Source organism: Salvelinus alpinus, chromosome 16 (genome assembly GCF_045679555.1).
Source record: "Salvelinus alpinus chromosome 16, SLU_Salpinus.1, whole genome shotgun sequence".
NCBI lineage: Eukaryota > Metazoa > Chordata > Actinopteri > Salmoniformes > Salmonidae > Salvelinus > Salvelinus alpinus.
Window position 1 is genome coordinate 49,157,286 of NC_092101.1, and position 22,070 is coordinate 49,179,355.

Consider the following 22,070-nt stretch of genomic DNA (forward strand, 5'->3'; position numbering starts at 1 on the left):
AGCACTGTAATATATGCAGCACTGTCGTTTCAGGAGTCATTTTTTATTTTTTATTTTTTTAGGCAGGTGATAAAGTTTATTTTTTGCCCTCGGGTAGCTGTAATCTACGTAACCCATCACCACCACTTTGAATCTCTTCTCTCAGTAACATCCGTATAATCTTGATAAGTCTCAGTGCACACGTAAATCACAAAAGCAAGGTTTAAAGTGAATTGAAAGGCAGGTTTTGAAGTGACGTTACATGATTTAATTCCTCTGCTCTTTAAATGACCCTTGTCTCTGTGTTCACGGGGGGAAAGACGTTCTAATATGTCTTTCCAATAGCGATTTAAAATTACAAAACTGCTAACCCGTAGGTTAATAAAAATGTTAATTTAACTAGTATCTGATTTAATTGACTCTGAAGAAAGTATTTAAAACGTGTTTGCGTTTCTGCTGGAAAACGTACATGCTCAGCGGCAATGGAATTTGAGTCTCCAGCTGTCTAGATAATATATTTGACTATTTCATCACTGTAATCTCCTGACAATCTCTCTGTGGTACTTGTCTGCTGTGGTTATCCTCTAATGTAATGAATCACCTACAAGTTTTAAAATGTTTCACACGGTAGAAAAGATGGATGGATTTTACTTGGGGTATTTATTCCATACTGTGTTTCAACAGCACTTCTCACCTGTGCTCGTAGCCTATAAGGACCTGAAGGACAAATGTACAAAGTCATTGTACATGTCCAATGTGCCTTTTGGAGGTTTGAAATTACCATAACAATATCAAAAGTACGATCTTGTTCTGGTTCCGTTAGATTTCCGGTGATATATTCCTGATATTTCACTACTGTGCAGAACCACAAAACAGTACCAACCAGCGCTACATTTTTGCGTGAACGCTTCTGCCACAGTGATCTTGTCCAGCGAGCACTCTCACCACTTCGAATGAAAACATGGAGAAACGGGGGTTGGCTATCTAGTAAAATACCAATTTCTAAAATGTATTTTCATTTTGGTGGAACAGCTGTTGGCTTTACTATAATAATGTACTTTCGTTTTATCAAAAAAATAAACAGGCTACCATGTAGCTTTACCATGTAGCTTCACCATGTAGCGTCACCATGTAGCGTCACCATGTAGCTTTACCATGTAGCGTCACCATGTAGCGTCACCATGTAGCGTCACCATGTAGCTTCACCATGTAGCTTCACCATGTATCTTCACCATGTAGCTTCACCATGTAGCTTCACCATGTAGCTTTACCATGTAGCTTCACCATGTAGCTTCACCATGTAGCGCCACCATGTAGCTTCACCATGTAGCTTTACCATGTAGCGCCACCATGTAGCGCCACCATGTAGCTTTACCATGTAGCGTCACCATGTAGCTTCACCATGTAGCTTTACCATGTAGCTTCACCATGTAGCTTTACCATGTAGCTTCACCATGTAGCTTTACCATGTAGCTTCACCATGTAGCTTTACCATGTAGCTTTACCATGTAGCTTCACCATGTAGCTGTACCATGTAGCTTCACCTTGTAGCTTCACCATGTAGCTTTACCTTGTAGCTTTACCTTGTAGCTTCACCATGTAGCTTTACCATGTAGCTTTACCATGTAGCTTTACCTTGTAGCTTTACCTTGTAGCTTCACCATGTAGCTTTACCATGTAGCTTTACCATGTAGCTTTACCATGTAGCTTTACCTTGTAGCTTTACCATGTAAAGTTATATTGATATTTAGTGATATTTATAATAGTGATTTTAACTTATATGAAGGCTAGCCTATATCTACTAATTTCTACAATATATTTTGCCTTCTTTGTTGACAGTTTAAATAAAACAGGGTTGGGTACATTACATGAAAAATCTAATCCATAAACCTAATAATACAGTTAGCCCCTGGGCAGAATATTTAATATCCTACATGACAAATAAAGTTCAACAGAAGAAATTGAAATACAAGTTTTTTAAACCTTTTAATAATTAATTGTATATTTCGAATTGGCTCCTATCAATATAATTGAACTGTTTTGATCAATTGGCAAAAAATATATATATATTGAAAAGGAGACGGAATTCCAGTTGTGTAAAGTACTTAAGTAAAAATACTATGAAGTACTACTTAAGTATTTGGGGGGGGGTATCAGTACTTTTACTTCACTACATTCCTAACGAAAATAATGTACTTTATACTCCATACATTTTCCCTGACACCCAGAAGTACTCGTTACATTTTGACAGGAAAATGGTCCAATTCACACACAAAGGGAACATCCCTGGTCATCCCTACAGCCTCTGATCTGGCGGACTCACTAAACACAAATGCTTCGTTTGTAAATTATGTCTGATTTTTGTCGCGTACCCCTGGCTATCCACCAATAAATAAATACAAAGAAAATTGTGCCATCTGGTTTGCTTTAATATAAGGAATTTGAAATGGTTTATACACATACTTTTGATGCTTAAGTACATTTGAGCAATTCCATACTTATGTATATTTTAAACCAAATACTTTTAGACTTTTACTATTAAGGTATCTTTACTCAAGTATGACAATTAAGTACGTTTTTCCACCACTGCGGAATTGTGACTGACCTGCACAGGTAGGAACGTGTCCAGACGACTATGTGATGATTGGTCAGTTTAGGCTAGGGTTGAATGTTGTGGAAGCTAAATTCTAATCAATCATCAGAACCCTCCAGGCTAATGGGTTACTGACTCCCCTTCTACCATCAAGGCCTCAGGGTTACTGACTCCCCCCTCCAGGGTTATGGCTAAGGGGTTCCTGACTCCCCTTCTACCATCAAGGCCTCAGGGTTACTGACTCCCCCCTCCAGGGTTATGGCTAAGGGGTTCCTGACTCCCCTTCTACCCTTTAGGCCTCAGAGTTACTGACTCCCCTTCTCCACTCCAGGCATCAGGGTTCCTGACTCCCCTTCTCCACTCCAGGCATCAGGGTTCCTGACTCCCCTTCTCCACTCCAGGCATCAGGGTTCCTGACTCCCCTTCTCCACTCCAGGCATCAGAGTTACTGACTCCCCTTCAGGGTTATGGCTAAGGGGTTCCTGACTCCCCTTCTACCCTTTAGGCCTCAGAGTTACTGACTCCCCTTCAGGGTTATGGCTAAGGGGTTCCTGACTCCCCTTCTCCACTCCAGGCCTCAGGGTTCCTGACTCCCCTTCTCCACTCCAGGCATCAGGGTTCCTGACTCCCCTTCTCCACTCCAGGCATCAGGGTTCCTGACTCCCCTTCTCCACTCCAGGCATCAGGGTTCCTGACTCCCCTTCTCCACTCCAGGCATCAGGGTTCCTGACTCCCCTTCTCCACTCCAGGCATCAGGGTTCCTGACTCCCCTTCTCCACTCCAGGCATCAGGGTTCCTGACTCCCCTTCTCTACTCCAGGCATCAGGGTTCCTGACTCCCCTCTCCACTCCAGGCATCAGGGTTCCTGACTCCCCTTCTCCACTCCAGGCATCAGAGTTACTGACTCCCCTTCTCCACTCCAGGCCTCAGGGTTCCTGACTCCCCTTCTCCACTCCAGGCATCAGGGTTCCTGACTCCCCTTCTCCACTCCAGGCATCAGGGTTCCTGACTCCCCTTCTCCACTCCAGGCCTCAGAGTTACTGACTCCCCTTCTCCACTCCAGGAATCAGGGTTCCTGACTCCCCTTCTCCACTCCAGGCCTCAGAGTTACTGACTCCCCTTCTCCACTCCAGGCATCAGGGTTCCTGACTCCCCTTCTCCACTCCAGGCATCAGAGTTAATGACCCCCCCTTCTCCACTCCAGGCATCAGAGTTAATGACTCCCCTTCTCCACTCCAGGCATCAGGGTTAATGACTCCCCTTCTCCACTCCAGGCATCAGAGTTACTGACTCCCCTTCAGGGTTATGGCTAAGGGGTTCCTGACTCCCCTTCTCCACTCCAGGCCTCAGGGTTCCTGACTCCCCTTCTCCACTCCAGGCATCAGGGTTCCTGACTCCCCTTCTCCACTCCAGGCATCAGGGTTCCTGACTCCCCTTCTCCACTCCAGGCATCAGGGTTCCTGACTCCCCTTCTCCACTCCAGGCATCAGGGTTCCTGACTCCCCTTCTCCACTCCAGGCATCAGGGTTCCTGACTCCCCTTCTCCACTCCAGGCATCAGGGTTCCTGACTCCCCTTCTCCACTCCAGGCATCAGGGTTCCTGACTCCCCTTCTCCACTCCAGGCATCAGGGTTCCTGACTCCCCTTCTCCACTCCAGGCATCAGGGTTCCTGACTCCCCTTCTCCACTCCAGGCATCAGGGTTCCTGACTCCCCTTCTCCACTCCAGGCATCAGGGTTCCTGACTCCCCTTCCATATGGCTTAAACCATATGACACAACTAACTATTGAATCCATATTGTCTCAAACAGCACAGGAATTAGATCATCAACATGTATTGATCACATTTTTACTAATGCTGCATATATTTGCTTTAAAGCAGTATCCAAATCCATAGGATGTAGTGATCACAATAACAGCCATATCTAGGAAAACCGAAGTTCCAAAGCCTGGGCCTAATATGGTGTATAAGAGGTCATACAATACGTTTTGTAGTGATTCATATGTTGATGATGTAAAGAATATTTGCTGGTCTGTGGTGTGTAATGAGGAGCAACCAGACGCTGTACTTGATGCTTTTATGAAACTACTTATTCCAGTTACTAATAAGCATGCAGACATTATGAAAATGACTGTAAAAACTGTTAAATCCCCGTGGATTGATGAGGAATTGAAAAATTGTATGATCGAGAGGGATGAGGCAAAAGGTACGGCAATTAAGTCTGGTAGCCCAACTGATTGGCAAACGTACTGCAAATTAAGAAATCATGTGACTAATCTAAATTAAAATAAAAATAAACTACACTATGAAACAAAGATAAATTATATAAAAAATGATAGTAAAAAGCTTTGGGGCACCTTAAATGAAATTTTGGGAAAAAAAGCCAAATCGAGTCCTTCATTCATTGAATCAGAAGGCTCATTCATCACAAAGCCCACTGATATTGCAAACTACTTTAATGACTTTTTCATTGGCAAGATAAGCAAACTTAGGGATGACATGCCAGCAACAAATGCTGACACTACACATCCAAGTATATCAGACCAAATTATGAAATACAAGAATTGTACTTTTGAATTCTGTAAAGTCAGTGTGGAAGAGGTGAATTTTTTTTTGTCTATCAACAATGACAAGCCACCAGGGTCTGACAATCTAGATGGAAAATTACTGAGGATAATAGCAGACGATATTGCCACTCCTATTTGCCACATATTCAATATAAGCCTACTAGAAAGTGTGTGCCCTCAGGCCTGGAGGGAAGCTAAAGTCATTCCGCTACCTAAGAATAGTAAAGCCCCCTTTACTGGCTCAAATGGCCAACCAATCAGCCTGTTACCAACCCTTAGTAAACTTCTGGAAAAAATTGTGTTTGACCAGATACAATGCTATTTTACAGTATACAAATTGACAACAGAATTCCAGCATGCTTATAGGGAAGGACACTCAACAAGCACAGCACTTACACAAATGACTGATGATTGGCTGAGAGAAATTGATAATAAAATGTTTTGTGGGGGCTGTCTTGTTGGACTTCAGTGCAGCTTTTGACATTATTGATCACAGTCTTCTGCTGGAAAAACATGTGTGTTATGGCTTTACGCCCCCTGCTATAATGTGGATAAAGAGTTACTTGTCTAACAGAACACAGAGGGTGTTCTTTAATGGAAGCCTATCAAATATAGTCCAGTTAGAATCTGGAACTCCCCAGGGTAGCTGTTTAGGCCCCTTTCTTTTTTTCTTTTTTTTTTTACTAATGACATGCCACTGACTTTAAGTAAAGCCATAGCTCTTATATATGCGGATGACTCAACACTCAACACTATAGACGTCAGCTACTATAGTGACTGAAATGACTGCAACACTCAACACTATAGACGTCAGCTACTATAGTGACTGAAATGACTGCAACACTCAACACTATAGACGTCAGCTACTATAGTGACTGAAATGACTGCAACACTAAACACGACGTCAGCTACTATAGTGACTGAAATGACTGCAACACTAAACACGACGTCAGCTACTATAGTGACTGAAATGACTGCAACACTCAACACTCAACACGTCGTCAGCTACTATAGTGACTGAAATGACTGCAACACTCAACACTATAGACGTCAGCTACTATAGTGACTGAAATGACTGCAACACTCAACTAAGAGCTGCAGTTAGTTTCAGAGTGGGTGGCAAGGAAGAAATATTTCTAAAACTAAAAGCATTGTATTTGGAACAAAACACTCACGAAACCCTGAACCTCAACTAAATCTGGTAATAAATAATGTGGAAATTGAGCAAGTTGAGATGACTAAACTGCTTGGAGTAACACTGGATTGTAAACTGTTATAGTCAAAACATATTGATGCAGTAGTAGCGAAGATGGGGAGAAGTCTGTCTATAATAAAGCGCTGCTCTGCCTTCTTAACAACACTATCAACAAGGCAGGTCCTACAGGCCCTAGTCTCTGCCTTCTTAACAACACTATCAACAAGGCAGGTCCTACAGGCTCTAGTTTTGTCGCACCTTGACTACTGTTCAGTCGTGTGGTCAGGTGCCACAAAAAAGGACTTAGGAAAATTGCAATTGGCTCAGAAATCAAATCAAATAAAATATTATTTGTCACATATACATGGTTAGCAGATGTTAATGCGAGTATAGCGAAATGCTTGTGCTTCTAGTTCCGACCATGCAGTAATATCTAACAAGTAATCTAACCTAACAATTTCACAACAACTACCTTATACACACAAGTGTAAAGGAATGAATAAGAATATGTACATAAAAATATATGAATGAGTGATGGCCGAACGGCATAGGCAAGATGCAGTAGATGGTATAGAGTACAGTATATAGATATGAGATGAGTAATGTAGGGTATGTAAACATTATATAAAGTGGCATTGTTTAAAGTGGCTAGTGATACATTGATTACATCAATTTTTCCATTATTAAAGTGGCTAGAGTTGAGTCAGTATGTTGGCAGCAGCCACTCAATGTTAGTGATGGCTGTTTAACAGTCTGATGGTCTTGAGATAGAAGCTGTTTTTCAGTCTCTCAGTCCCAGCTTTGATGCACCTGTACTGACCTCGCCTTCTGGATGAAAGCGGGGTGAACAGGCAGTGGCTCGGGTGATTGTTGTCCTTGATGATCTTTATGGCCTTCCTGTGACATCGGGTGGTGTTGGTGTCCTGGAGGGCAGGTAGTTTGCCCCCGGTGATGCGTTGTGCAGACCTCACTACCCTCTGGAGAGCCTTACGGTTGTGGGCGGAGCAGTTGCTGTATCAGGCGGTGATACAGCCCGACAGGATGCTCTCGATTGTGCATCTGTAAAAGTTTGTGAGTGTTTTTGGTGACAAGCCAAATTTCTTCAGCCTCCTGAGGTTGAAGAGGCGCTGCTGCGCCTTCTTCACCACGCTGTCTGTGTGGGTGGACCATTTCAGTTTGTCCGTGATGTGTACGCCAAGGAACTTAAAACTTTCCACCCTCTCCACTACTGTCCCGTCGATGTGGATAGGTGGTTGCTCCCTCTGCTGTTTCCTGAAGTCCACGATCATCTCCTTTGTTTTGTTGTCATTGAGTGTGAGGTTATTTTCCTGACACCACACTCCGAGGGGCCTCACCTCCTTCCTGTAGGCCGTCTCGTCGTTGTTGGTAATCAAGCCTACCACTGTAGTGTCGTCTGCAAACTTGATGATTGAGTTGGAGGCGTGCATGGCCACGCAGTCATGGGTGAACAGGGAGTACAGGAGAGGGCTGAGAACGCACCCTTGTGGGGCCCCAGTGTTGAGGATCAGCGGGGTGGAGATGTTGTTACCTACCCTCACCACCTGGGGGCGGCCCGTCAGGAAGTCCAGGACCCAGTTACACAGGGCGGGGTCGAGACCCAGGGTCTCGAGCTTAATGACGAATTTCTCAAAGCACTTCATGATGACGGAAGTGAGTGCTACGGGGCGGTAGTCATTTAGCTCAGTTACCTTCGCTTTCTTGGGAACAGGAACAATGGTGGTCCTCTTGAAGCATGTGGGAACAGCAGACTGGGATAAGGTTGATTGAATATGTCCGTAAACACACCAGCCACCTGGTCTGCACATGCTCCGAGGACGCGGCTGGGGATGCCGTCTGGGCCTGCAGCCTTGCGAGGGTTAACACATTTAAATGTTTTACTCACGTTGGCTGCAGTGAAGAAGAGCACGCAGGTTTTGGTAGCGGGCCGTGTCAGTGTCACTGTATTGTCTTCAAAGCGAGCAAAGAAGTTGTTTAGTTTGTCTGGGAGCAAGACATCGTGGTCCGCGACAGGGCTGGTTTTTCTTTTGTAGTCCGTGATTGACTGTAGACCCTGCCACATACCTCTCGTGTCTGAGCCGTTGAATTGCGACTCTACTTTGTCTCTATACTGACGCTTAGCTTGTTTGATTGCCTTGTGGCTGGAATAGCTACACTGTTTGTATTCGGTCATGTTTCCGGTCACCTTGCCATGATTTAAAGCAGTGATTCGCGCTTTCAGTTTTGCGCGAATGCTGCCATCAATCCACGGTTTCGGGTTGGGGAAGGTTTTAATAGACGCTGTGGGTACAACACTTGCTAATAAACTCGCTCACCGAATAAGCGTATTCATCCATGTTGTTGTTCGACGCTATGCGGAACATATCCCAGTCCACGTGATCGAAGCAATCTTGAAGCGTGGAATCCGATTGGTCGGACCAGCGTTGAACAGACCTGAGCGTGGGTGCTTCCTATTTTAGTTTCTGTCTATAGGCTGGGAGCAACAAAATTGAGTCGTGGTCAGATTTTCTGAAAGGAGGGCGGGGGAGGGGCTTATATGCGTCGCGGAAGTTAGAATAACAATGATCCAGTGTTTTGCCAGCCCGGGTCGCACAATCGATATGCTGTCAAATTTAGGGAGCCTTGTTTTCAGATTAGCCTTGTTAAAATCCCCAGCTACAATAAATGCACCCTCAGGATATGTGAATTCCAGTTTGCATAGAGTCAAATGAAGTTCGTTCAGGGCCGTCGATGTTTCTACTTGGGGGGGAATATATATACGACTGTGATTATGATCGAAGAGAATTCTCTTGGGAGATAATGCGGTCGGCATTTGATTGTGAGGAATTCTAAGTCAGGTGAACAAAAGGACTTGAGTTCCTGTATGTTGTTATGATCACACCACGTCTCGTTAATCATAAGGCATACACCCCCGCCCTTCTTCTTACCAGAGAGATGCTTGTTTCTGTCGGCGCGATGCGTGAAGAAACCAGGTGGCTGTACCGACTCCGATAGCGTGTCTCGAGTGAGCCATGTTTCCGTGAAACAAAGAACGTTACAGTCTCTGATGTCTCTCTGGAAGGCAACCTTTGCTCAGATTTCGTCTACCTTGTTGTCAAGAGAAGGGACATTGGCGAGTAGTATGCTCGGGAGCGGTTCGCAATGTGCCCGTCTATGGAGCCTGACCAGAAGACCGCTCCGTCTGCCCCTTCTGCGGCGCCGTTGTTTTGGGTCGCCAGCTGGGATCCGATCCATTGTCCTGGGTGGTGGGCCAAATAGAGAATCCGCTTCGGGAAAGTCGTATTCCTGGTCGTAATGTTGGTGAGTTGACGTTGCTCTTATATCCAATAGTTCCTCCCGACTGTATTTAATAAAACCTAAGATTTCCTGGGGTAACAATGTAACAAATAACACATTAAAAAAACTAAATACTGCATAGTTTCCTAGGAACGCGAAGCATGGCGGCCATCTCTGTCGGCGCCGGAAGTAGATGGCAGCACGGCTGGCCCTTGGCCCTCTCTGTACACAGAGAGCTAATATTAATAATATGCATGTCAACCTCTCCTGGCTGAAAGTGGAGGAGAGATTGGATTCATCACTACTTTTATTTATGAGAGGTACTGACATGTTGAATGCACCGAGCTGTCTGTCTAAACTACTGGCACACAGCTCGGACACCCATGCATACCCACACGACATGCCACAAGAGGTCTCTTCACAGTCCCCAAGTCCAGTACAGACTATGGGAGGCGCACAGTACTACATAGAGCCATGAATACATGGAACTCTATTCCACATCAAGTAACTGACTCGAGCAGTAAAATTTGATTTAAAAACAGATTAAAAAAACACCTTATGGAACAGCGGGGACTGTGAAGCAACACAAACATTGGCACAGACACACACACAAACACACACACACACACACACACACACACACACACACACACACACACACACACACACACACACACACACACACACACACACACACACACGCACTATACATATACATGGATTTAGTACTGTAGATATGTGGTAGTGGCGGAGTAGGGGCCTGAGGGCACACAGTGTGTTATGAAGTCTGTGAATGTATTGTAATGTTTTAAAATTGTATAAATTGCCTTAATTTTGATGGACCCCAGGAAGCTTTGGCAGCAGCTAATGGGGATCCATAATAAATACAAAACATATGATACAACTAGTGACTGAGTTCATATGATACAACTAGTGACTGAGTTCATATGATACAACTAGTGACTGAGTCCATATGGCGTAAACCATATGATACAACTAGTGACTGAGTCCATATGGCTTAAACCATATGATACAACTAGTGACTGAGTCCATATGCCTTAAACCATATGATACAACTAGTGACTGAGTCCATATGCCTTAAACCATATGATACAACTAGTGACTGAGTCCATATGCCTTAAACCATATGATACAACTAGTGACTGAGTTCATATGATACAACTAGTGACTGAGTCCATATGGCTTAAAACATATGATACAACTAGTGACTGAGTTCATATGATACAACTAGTGACTGAGTCAATATGGCTTAAACCATATGATACAACTAGTGACTGAGTCCATATGATACAACTAGTGACTGAGTCCATATGCCTTAAACCATATGATACAACTAGTGACTGAGTCCATATGGCTTAAAACATATGATACAACTAGTGACTGAGTCCATATGCCTTAAACCATATGATACAACTAGTGACTGAGTCCATATGGCTTAAAACATATGATACAACTAGTGACTGAGTCCATATGCCTTAAACCATATGATACAACTAGTGACTGAGTCCATATGATACAACTAGTGACTGAGTCCATATGCCTTAAACCATATGATACAACTAGTGACTGAGTCCATATGCCTTAAACCATATGATACAACTAGTGACTGAGTCCATATGGCTTAAAACATATAATACATCTAGTGACTGAGTCCATATGGCTTAAACCATATGATACAACTAGTGACTGAGTCCATATGCCTTAAACCATATGATACAACTAGTGACTGAGTCCATATGCCTTAAACCATATGATACAACTAGTGACTGAGTCCATATGCCTTAAAACATATGATACAACTAGTGACTGAGTCCATATGCCTTAAAACATATGATATAACTAGTGACTGAGTCCATATGCCTTAAAACATATGATATAACTAGTGACTGAGTCCATATGGCGTAAACCATATGATACAACTAGTGACTGAGTCCATATGGCGGAAACCATATGATACAACTAGTGACTGAGTCCATATGATACAACTAGTGACTGAGTCCATATGCCTTAAACCATATGATACAACTAGTGACTGAGTCCATATGGCTTAAACCATATGATACAACTAGTGACTGAGTCCATATGATACAACTAGTGACTGAGTCCATATGGCTTAAACCATATGATACAACTAGTGACTGAGTCCATATGGCTTAAACCATATGATACAACTAGTGACTGAGTCCATATGATACAACTAGTGACTGAGTCCATATGGCTTAAAACATATGATACAACTAGTGACTGAGTCCATATGGCTTAAACCATATGATACAACTAGTGACTGAGTCCATATGATACAACTAGTGACTGAGTCCATATGGCTTAAAACATATGATACAACTAGTGACTGAGTCCATATGATACAACTAGTGACTGAGTCCATATGGCTTAAAACATATGATACAACTAGTGACTGAGTCCATATGGCTTAAACCATATGATACAACTAGTGACTGAGTCCATATGATACAACTAGTGACTGAGTCCATATGGCTTAAAACATATGATACAACTAGTGACTGAGTCCATATGGCTTAAACCATATGATACAACTAGTGACTGAGTCCATATGGCTTAAACCATATGATACAACTAGTGACTGAGTCCAAATGATACAACTAGTGACTGAGTCCATATGGCGTAAACCATATGATACAACTAGTGACTGAGTCCAAATGGCGTAAACCATATGATACAACTAGTGACTGAGTCCATATGGCTTAAACCATATGATACAACTAGTGACTGAGTCCATATGATACAACTAGTGACTGAGTCCATATGATACAACTAGTGACTGAGTCCATATGATACAACTAGTGACTGAGTCCATATGATACAACTAGTGACTGAGTCCATATGGCGTAAACCATATGATACAACTAGTGACTGAGTCCATATGATACAACTAGTGACTGAGTCCATATGATACAACTAGTGACTGAGTCCATATGATACAACTAGTGACTGAGTCCATATGATACAACTAGTGACTAAGTCCATATGATACAACTAGTGACTGAGTCCATATGATACAACTAGTGACTGAGTCCATATGGCGTAAACCATATGATACAACTAGTGACTGAGTCCATATGATACAACTAGTGACTGAGTCCATATGATACAACTAGTGACTGAGTCCATATGATACAACTAGTGACTGAGTCCATATGATACAACTAGTGACTGAGTCCATATGGCGTAAACCATATGATACAACTAGTGACTGAGTCCATATGATACAACTAGTGACTGAGTCCATATGATACAACTAGTGACTGAGTCCATATGATACAACTAGTGACTGAGTCCATATGATACAACTAGTGACTGAGTCCATATGATACAACTAGTGACTGAGTCCATATGATACAACTAGTGACTGAGTCCATATGATACAACTAGTGACTGAGTCCATATGATACAACTAGTGACTGAGTCCATATGATACAACTAGTGACTGAGTCCATATGATACAACTAGTGACTGAGTCCATATGATACAACTAGTGACTGAGTCCATATGATACAACTAGTGACTGAGTCCATATGATACAACTAGTGACTGAGTCCATATGATACAACTAGTGACTGAGTCCAAATGGCGTAAACCATATGATACAACTAGTGACTGAGTCCAAATGATACAACTAGTGACTGAGTCCATATGGCTTAAACCATATGATACAACTAGTGACTGAGTCCATATGATACAACTAGTGACTGAGTCCATATGATACAACTAGTGACTGAGTCCATATGATACAACTAGTGACTGAGTCCATATGATACAACTAGTGACTGAGTCCATATAATACAACTAGTGACTGAGTCCATATGATACAACTAGTGACTGAGTCCATATGATACAACTAGTGACTGAGTCCATATGATACAACTAGTGACTGAGTCCATATGATACAACTAGTGACTGAGTCCATATGATACAACTAGTGACTGAGTCCATATGATACAACTAGTGACTGAGTCCATATGATACAACTAGTGACTGAGTCCATATGATACAACTAGTGACTGAGTCCATATGATACAACTAGTGACTGAGTCCATATGATACAACTAGTGACTGAGTCCATATGATACAACTAGTGACTGAGTCCATATGATACAACTAGTGACTGAGTCCATATGATACAACTAGTGACTGAGTCCATATGATACAACTAGTGACTGAGTCCATATGGCGTAAACCATATGATACAACTAGAGCACAATCCTTTTTAATGCTCTTTCAACATACACTTGATCTCTGCTTCTCCACACACCCGAGAGTATTGGATAGGCCTAGCATACATTTGAATGCATTTTGGTTCTTAAAGGCCATGCTTCATTTTAACCCCCCCAAACACAGTAATCATTGTATAAATATGTATCAGTCTGATACAGTTTGTCACTTTTTTTTCTTCTATTTTCGGCATTGTAAATTAGATACAGATCGATTATATACTGCTGGGCTGCACACGCACCATAAACACATTGTCCTTGATTGACGTAGAAACAGGTGAATACTTTTGGAACGCTGAGCCATTTGACTGTCCGACCGCACCAGAAGGCTGGGTGCGTGTCTGTTGTTTAATTTGACCGTCCGACCACACCAGAAGGCTGGGTGCGTGTCTGTTGTTTAATTTGACTGTCCGACCGCACCAGAAGGCTGGGTGCGTGTCTGTTGTTTAATTTGACTGTCCGACCGCACCAGAAGGCTGGGTGCGTGTCTGTTGTTTAATTTGACTGTCCGACCGCACCAGAAGGCTGGGTGCGTGTCTGTTGTTTAATTTGACTGTCCGACCACACCAGAAGGCTGGGTGCGTGTCTGTTGTTTAATTTGACTGTCCGACCGCACCAGAAGGCTGGGTGCGTGTCTGTTGTTTAATTTGACTGTCCGACCGCACCAGAAGGCTGGGTGCGTGTCTGTTGTTTAATTTGACTGTCCGACCGCACCAGAAGGCTGGGTGCGTGTCTGTTGTTTAATTTGACCGTCCGACCACACCAGAAGGCTGGGTGCGAGTCTGTTGTTTAATTTGACTGTCCGACCACACCAGAAAGCTGTGTGCGTGTCTGTTGTTTAATTTGACTGTCCGACCACACCAGAAGGCTGGGTGCGAGTCTGTTGTTTAATTTGACTGTCCGACCACACCAGAAAGCTGTGTGCGTGTCTGTTGTTTAATTTGACTGTCCGACCGCACCAGAAGGCTGGGTGCGTGTCTGTTGTTTAATTTGACTGTCCGACCGCACCAGAAGGCTGGGTGCGAGTCTGTTGTTTAATTTGACTGTTCCGACCACACCAGAAGGCTGGGTGCGAGTCTGTTGTTTCATTTGACTTTTAACCTAGAAGAAGACCGAGAGACGGGAGTAGGCAAGAAGGAATCGGGGCGAGAGAGGAATGTCGAGTTGGTTAGAAAGGCATGGTAAGCTATTGAGTGAGTGTCTTGATAGCTAGCTAACTGCCTAGTTGGTTAGCTTGCTGTGTTTTAGACTTAGCTAGCAAGATAATGAACTAACCCTCAATTATCATTAAACCATTATCTAGTTAGCTATGGTACCTCAATATCTGTCAGATGTAAAGCAAGCAGGATCATGCCATGTGTCTGAAACAATGCATGTTGGATAGCTAGCTCACATTAGCCAGATCATATTAGCAAGTTAACGCTTTGAGGTGAAACTTACTTTCTGAATCAAGCAGCAGAGTCACTACTTCTTGATTTAATAGGGTTGTCATATACCTAGCTACATAGGTTAATCACCATAGTTTTGGCTGCAATATTAGTCATCAACAATCACAGGCATCTAGCTAAGCTAGCAGCTAATTACAGTCAAATAAGGAGCATGTTATATCATGAATAAGTCAAGGTAGCAATTGTTAGTGAGATGTGATTTCATAATAGTTTAGCTATGAATTCACATGGATGTCATGTCATTTGTTGTAGCCATTATCTCAAAATGGCATGCGTATTTGTTATCAGGTCTGTTGTCATTTCATGAAGTAGGCAAACTGATACATGAATCGTAAATACAGGTACCAATGTATTTCATTAATCTCTGCAGGTTTGTCATCTGATTTATTGGGTGCCTGGTGGAGATAGACATGCAAACCAAATGACAAGGCAGGACATTTCTCTGCATCCGGGTTGAGGCTTGCTACCAGCAGGAATATGGAGCACTCTGTCAGTAAGTCATGGACATTTTGGGCAACTTGTTTTTGTTGTTGTTTCAAAATTATAATTATATCTGGCTTATAATGGGAGCCTCGGGGATGAAAAATGGTCCGGTGTGTTAGAAATGTCAGGGCCGATTTCTGTTCACAGTCCACCCCTGGTCATTATATTATTTTTTCCTTTTACTTTGCATAATACAATTTCAAAGAGCTAATACTCCACTCATATGAGGAATAGAGACGCCCTATGCACCCTACATCTGTCTGCTCCTGGAGTAAAAGTGGCCGCATACTTCCCAGCCGGAAGTGTTCGACATTTTGTGACGTTTTGTAATTCGGTAAGTAATTTATTTTTTGGGGTTGTTCTGGCACACTCATTTCTTTCTTGAGGAAAGCTGAAGTTGGTTGCCAAAGTCTACACCCCTTCGCCGGTAATTGGTCAACAGTAGGGATTCTTCAGTAAAGTCTTTGTTGTCATTCAACGAGAGACGGCTCGTTTTCATGCACATTGTTTTCTTGAGAAATACTCCACCAAACATCTTAGTTAGATGTAAAATTGCACGACTAAGATCTCCTCTGCAAAAATATCAAAATTAATGACAGATTTCGTGAGTTGTCTTAGATGAATTCTGACTATTTTGAGGAAGCGTATACTGGCTACGGCGTCTCAAAATGGACAAACAGTACTATTGCTGCTTTTTTCCCCCGCATTTTTCCAAGCGAAGGTCTTTTTAAAGGGAGTATGTGAGCACTCTCGTTGGGTTATTTTGCCGACTTCGACTAGCTGCCAGCCAAACAGAAGCATGCTGACGTCTTAAGTCCCTGTCTGAGAGCCTGATTAGAGGGGTTAGGCAGGAGACCCTGGGCCAGAGGTAGGTCAGGGGTGAGGGTTCTCTTTCAAGCACAATCACTACCTCTATCCACCTCTGTCCAGGTGCAACAGAGATAGAATATTCCAAGGACCTCCTGACCAGCTACCTGTGACCTCTTCAGAGAAAAAGAGAAGTAAACTCCACTCGTAATAGTATACTTGATGCACTATGTAAACATACTTCACTATGGCAGTCTGCCTGTGCGATGACATAGCATATTATCCAGGCCCAATGGTTGGATTGGATGTAATGCTGTGTTCACGTCATGTCTGAAACTCTATTTCCAACTTCCTTACTTATTTTAGAAAGACGATACCCGAGTTTCTCACTTGGGAAGTATCAGAATCAACCAATAGGAAGCTCTACACTAATAACTTACATTCATTTTTAACTCGGAGGTCCAGAGTTTCCGGCAGGACTTGAACGCGGCCTTACTGTACTCACTCCAAAACTCAGGCTCTCTCCTCCCTATAAAAATCTCCCAGACTTGTACAAAAAACGAACATGTCCGTCCCTCTGTCTCCAGGTGAGTCTGCTGGGCTATGGAACTCTAGAGCAGCACATCAACAAACCTGCCGCCCCTGTTGTCAGATGTCTGCAGACTGTTCCCTGAGGAAGGAGGCAAATATCAAGCCTTTCAATGCCACATTTTGGGGATGACCAAATGCAATTAAGTTTTGTATGAACAACTCATTTTCAGTTTTTTTTTATGGTAATATTACAAAATAATACATAGCATGTTGATCTTCAAATTGTCTCTAACTTCTGTGGTAGCTTAAACTTAAAATTAAATGTATGATTTAAAAGGCGTAAAATAAATGCAAGTCTCATGTCCAGGGTGAATAAACTGTATATGTTTACATACCCTACATTACTCATCTCATATGTATATACTGTACTCTATACCATCTACTGCATCTTGCCAATGCTGCACGGCCATCGCTCATCCATATATTTATATGTACATATTCTTATTCATATTCATGCCTTTACACTTGTGTGTTTAAAGGTAGTTGTTGTGTAAATGTTAGATTACGTGTTAGATATTACTGCACTGTCGGAACTAGAAGCACAAGCATTTCGCTACACTCGCGTTAACATCTGCTCACCATGTGTATGTGACCAATAACATTTGATTTTGAATAAATATTTATTCATGAGTGTACATACAAAACATTAAGAACACCTTCCTAATATAGAGTAGACTAAGTGAATATAAGTCCGTGCTTGGGTCTGCCTGTATGAATTTGAATACATGTTGACAGAGTGTTGCTGTAGTCCCGGGTAAGACTGTTGCTTCCGGGTATCACTGAAGGCCCCAGTATTCAGACTGAAGGCCCCAGTATTCAGACAGAAGACGTGTGTCATCATCCAAGTCCACCTCAGAAGTAACTATGACAACGAATACATGATGTACCTTGCATCACTAAGCAATGTTCACTGCACATGTTGCTGAAAAAAATGTAACACTGTTAGTGTCATTGATATATATATATATATAGATATATATATATATATATATATATATATTGGAAATTCACATAGAATATTCAGTTCCACAGACTTTGACCGTAATACCTTTAGGGTCCCGGTGGTGAAACAACTGCTGTGCAAGGTATTGGGCAACAGCTTTCTTCCTGGGCCCGTATTTACAAAATCGCCTTCAGAGTAGGATCTATTTTCCTTGCCGTCTTTCTCAGTCACCAATGCATCCATAAATAGGCAGGGGAATTAAGTAGTTTGACAAAAAGTGTTCAATAGTCTTTAAAATATAGATAGCAAATACCTGTATATAGTTGGTATGTTCTAGAAGCCTAGCTACAGTCCACTTAGCTGAAACTCTGAGACTGATGGTAGGAGTTAGGTAGCTAACGTTAGCTAGCTTTCCCCCAGCAGTTTCAATCTAGCTACAACAGCTAGCTAATGACATTTTATCAATCAGATGAATAACTAGCAAACATATTTGTTTTCCCCTCGCATCTAAAGCTGCCTGATACAACGTGCCAGTTGCCAGTGAAGTGGGATGAATAGGTCAGCAGCCAGCTAGCAATGCCAAGGTCAGGCCTTTTACCACAACAAAGAATGTAGACATACAGTGCATTCTGAAGGAATTCAGAACCTTTCACTTTACACATTAGTCTTATTGAAATAAATAGAAAACTCCTCATCAATCTACACACAATACCCCAAAATGACAAAGCTACAACAGGTTTTTAGAATGTTTGCTAATTTATTAAAAATAAAAGACAGAAATACCTTATTTACATAAGTATTCAGACTCTTTGCTATGAGACTTGAAATTGAGCTCAGGTACATTCTGTTTCCATTGATCATCCTTGAGATGTTTCTACAACTTGTGGTAAATTCAATTGATTGGACATGACTTGGAAAGGCACATAGTTGTCTATATAAAGGTCCCACAGATGACAGTGCATGTCAGAGCAAAAAACAAGCAATGAGGTCAAACTAATTGTCCGTACAGCGCCGAGACAGGATTGTGTTGAGGCACAGATCTGGGGAAGGGTACCAAAACATGTCTGCAGCATTGAAGGTCCCCAAGAACACAGTGGCTTCCATCATTCTTAAATGGAAGAAGTTTGGAACCACCAAGACTCTTCCTAGAGCTGGCCGCACGGACAAACTGAGCAATCGAGAGAGAAGGGACTTGGTCAGTGAGATGACCAAGAACCCGATGGTCACTCTGACAGAGCTCCAGAGTTCCTCTGTGGAGATGGGAGAACCTTCCAGAAGGACAACCATCTCTGCAGCACTCCACAAATCAGGCCTTTATGGTAGAGTGGCTAGACAGAAGCCACTCCTCAGTAAAAGGCACATGACAGCTCACTTGGAGTTTGCCAAAAAGCCCCTAAAGACTCTCAGACCGTGAGAAACAAGATGGTCTCTCTGGTCTGATGAAACCAAGATTGAACTCTTTGGCCTGAATGCCAAGCGTCACATCTGGAGGAAACCTGGCACTATCTCTACGGTGAAGCATGGTGGTGGCAGCATCATGCTGTGGGGATGTTATTCAGAGGCAGGGACTGGGTGACTAGTCAGGATCGAGGGAAAGATGAACGGAGCAAAGTACAGAGAGATCCTTGATGAAACCTGCTCCAGAGCGCTCAGGACCTCAGACTGGGGCGAAGGTTCACCTTCCAACAGGACAACAACTCTAAGCACACAGCCAAGACAACTCAGGAGTCGCTTCGGGACAAGTCTATGAATGTCTTTGAGTGGCCCAGCCAGAGCCCGGACTTGAACCCGATCAAACATCTCTGGAGACCTGAAAATAGCTGTGCAGCGACGCTCCCCATCCAACCTGACACAGTTTGAGAGGATCTGCAGAGAAGAATGGAAGAAACTCCCCAAATATAGGTGTGCCAAGCTTGTAGCGTCATACCCAAGACGACTCAATGCTGTAATCGCTGCCAAAGGTGCTTCAACAAAGTACTGAGTAAAGTGTCTGAATACTTATGTAAATGTCATATTTTCGTTTTTTTATTTTTTATCAATTTGGAAAAATGTCAAAAAACTGTTTTTGCTTTGCCTGTAACGTAACAACATGTGGAAAAAGTCAAGGGGAGATAATATATGTATATGAGATAATCACCTTCAAGAAAATCATCATGGTTTTATTCTGCTCCTTCAGGCTGAGGAGTTATAGCTACTTGTTTGTAGAACTGGTTTCTTCTTCAGATGTCCCCAGTCATCTCCAGAGTCTTCACCTGAACACACGTCACCGGCAAAATCATAGGCTCCGTCACACACTACAGGGGGCGTCGTTTACTAATGCATCAACATGATTTCTTTTTTTTTGGGGGGGGGGGGGAGGGTATTGCCATCTACAAGGGGTTTAAATTATATTTAGGAAAATGTAACTTCCAACATGGCCTTTAAGAGTTCATGAGTCCAATAGCATTCCCCAAGGTGAAAAAAAGCCTCAAATTGTTAAACGTCTCTGTATCACACAGCGAGCAGACACAACTTCCACCTTAACAACAACAGAAGTCCCCTACTCTCCCTCTGTTTGCCTGTGTACTTCTCCTTGTTAGGGTTCGATTAAGATTAGGGGAAAGAGTGTATCATAAACTGGTACCACGCCCTGGGGCACCAGCACAGCGCCTGCTTGCCTGCCTGCCTGCCTGCCTGCCTGCACAGCAACGTACAGAGCAGGATAATCTCCTATCAGTGTGGTATGTGCTCGTTTGGCTTAAGAGATAGGACAGTTTTATAAGCAGCTCCTTAGGTTATTATGAAGATTTACATACTCAAGATAAACTCATTCTGGCACCTGTGTAATTTACTAATGACACATAATTTTTTAGCTTGAACTGGCTTTGAAGGAAGGGAGGAAGAGGGGAATGAGAAGGGGTAAAGAGAGAATTCCAAAGCATTAGAGAAATAGTGCAGAAATGCCATCTTGACATTGAGGCGGAGTAGCATGCAGCGCTCTGGTGCAGCTGCCTGTGTTTTAACAGCAACTTATTATTTATTTTTATTTTTTAATTAGGCTGGGGTCACTTTCCGTTTTTATTTGCAAATATCACAGAAGAGCCTGGAGAAGGGGAGAGAAGGGGAGATTTAATTAAGGGAAGTTGATGAAAGCACAAAGCCTCTCGTCTTGTTTGCCGTCTCTTTCGCTAATGTTTCCTCTGTGATGTCACCACAAAATATCCCGTTGACAGCTAGTTCTGGAAAGGAGGTGGGGCTGGGGAGGAAGTGTCGAGGAGGTGATGGGGAATTCAATAACTTGGATTCATACTCACATGTATAGCTGAGAATGTTTTCAACACCAGTTAGGGGCTTTTTACATCAATTTTTTATTTTAATATTAGTTTTTTTGTCTGAATGATGTTTTTTTGTTTTTTTTATCAGTGAGAAATCACAGAAAAATTCTTCAGTGAAAAAAGTAAATGAGAGGATGCTCCAAATAAAGAGATTGCTGACAGCCCAGTGAGATATGATATGGTGAAGGTGTTGTGTTTACAACGTTAGCAATTACTGAGTAATGCCACGTTATGTAGAATACGCTGGCGCTCCATTCCGCTCCGCCTCTGCGATAATCCTCACAGCCTCTCTCTCTCTCCTTTATCACAATCTGTCAACCACACTCATTATCAGTCCTTATCTCCCTTTTGATTGAACATTTGCCAGATGGAAACTCGCTATCAAAAGATAATAATGATGTATCAAGGAAATTAAGACTTTATAGAAAAATTTAGGCCGGGGAAAAAGAAAAAAAAGAATAATATCAGGATACATGAGAGCATCTGCGGATCGTTTGATGATCATCTGTAAAAGGTGATGCTGAGAGCCATTGGATATAGAGATAAAACAACAGAGCTGCAATACACTAGAGTTAGAGGGGTTGG

General features: G+C 42.6%; 1 long non-coding RNA gene across 1 annotated transcript; it reads left to right on the forward strand.

Annotated features, from left to right (window-relative positions):
• Positions 1 to 14,778: 14,778 nt before the first annotated feature.
• Positions 14,779 to 17,562, forward strand: LOC139541643 (uncharacterized). Its single transcript, XR_011668376.1, has 4 exons — positions 14,779 to 15,080; positions 15,718 to 15,840; positions 16,761 to 16,831; positions 17,225 to 17,562. It is a non-coding gene; the product is annotated as an uncharacterized lncRNA (long non-coding RNA).
• The last annotated feature ends 4,508 nt before the right edge of the window (positions 17,563 to 22,070 follow it).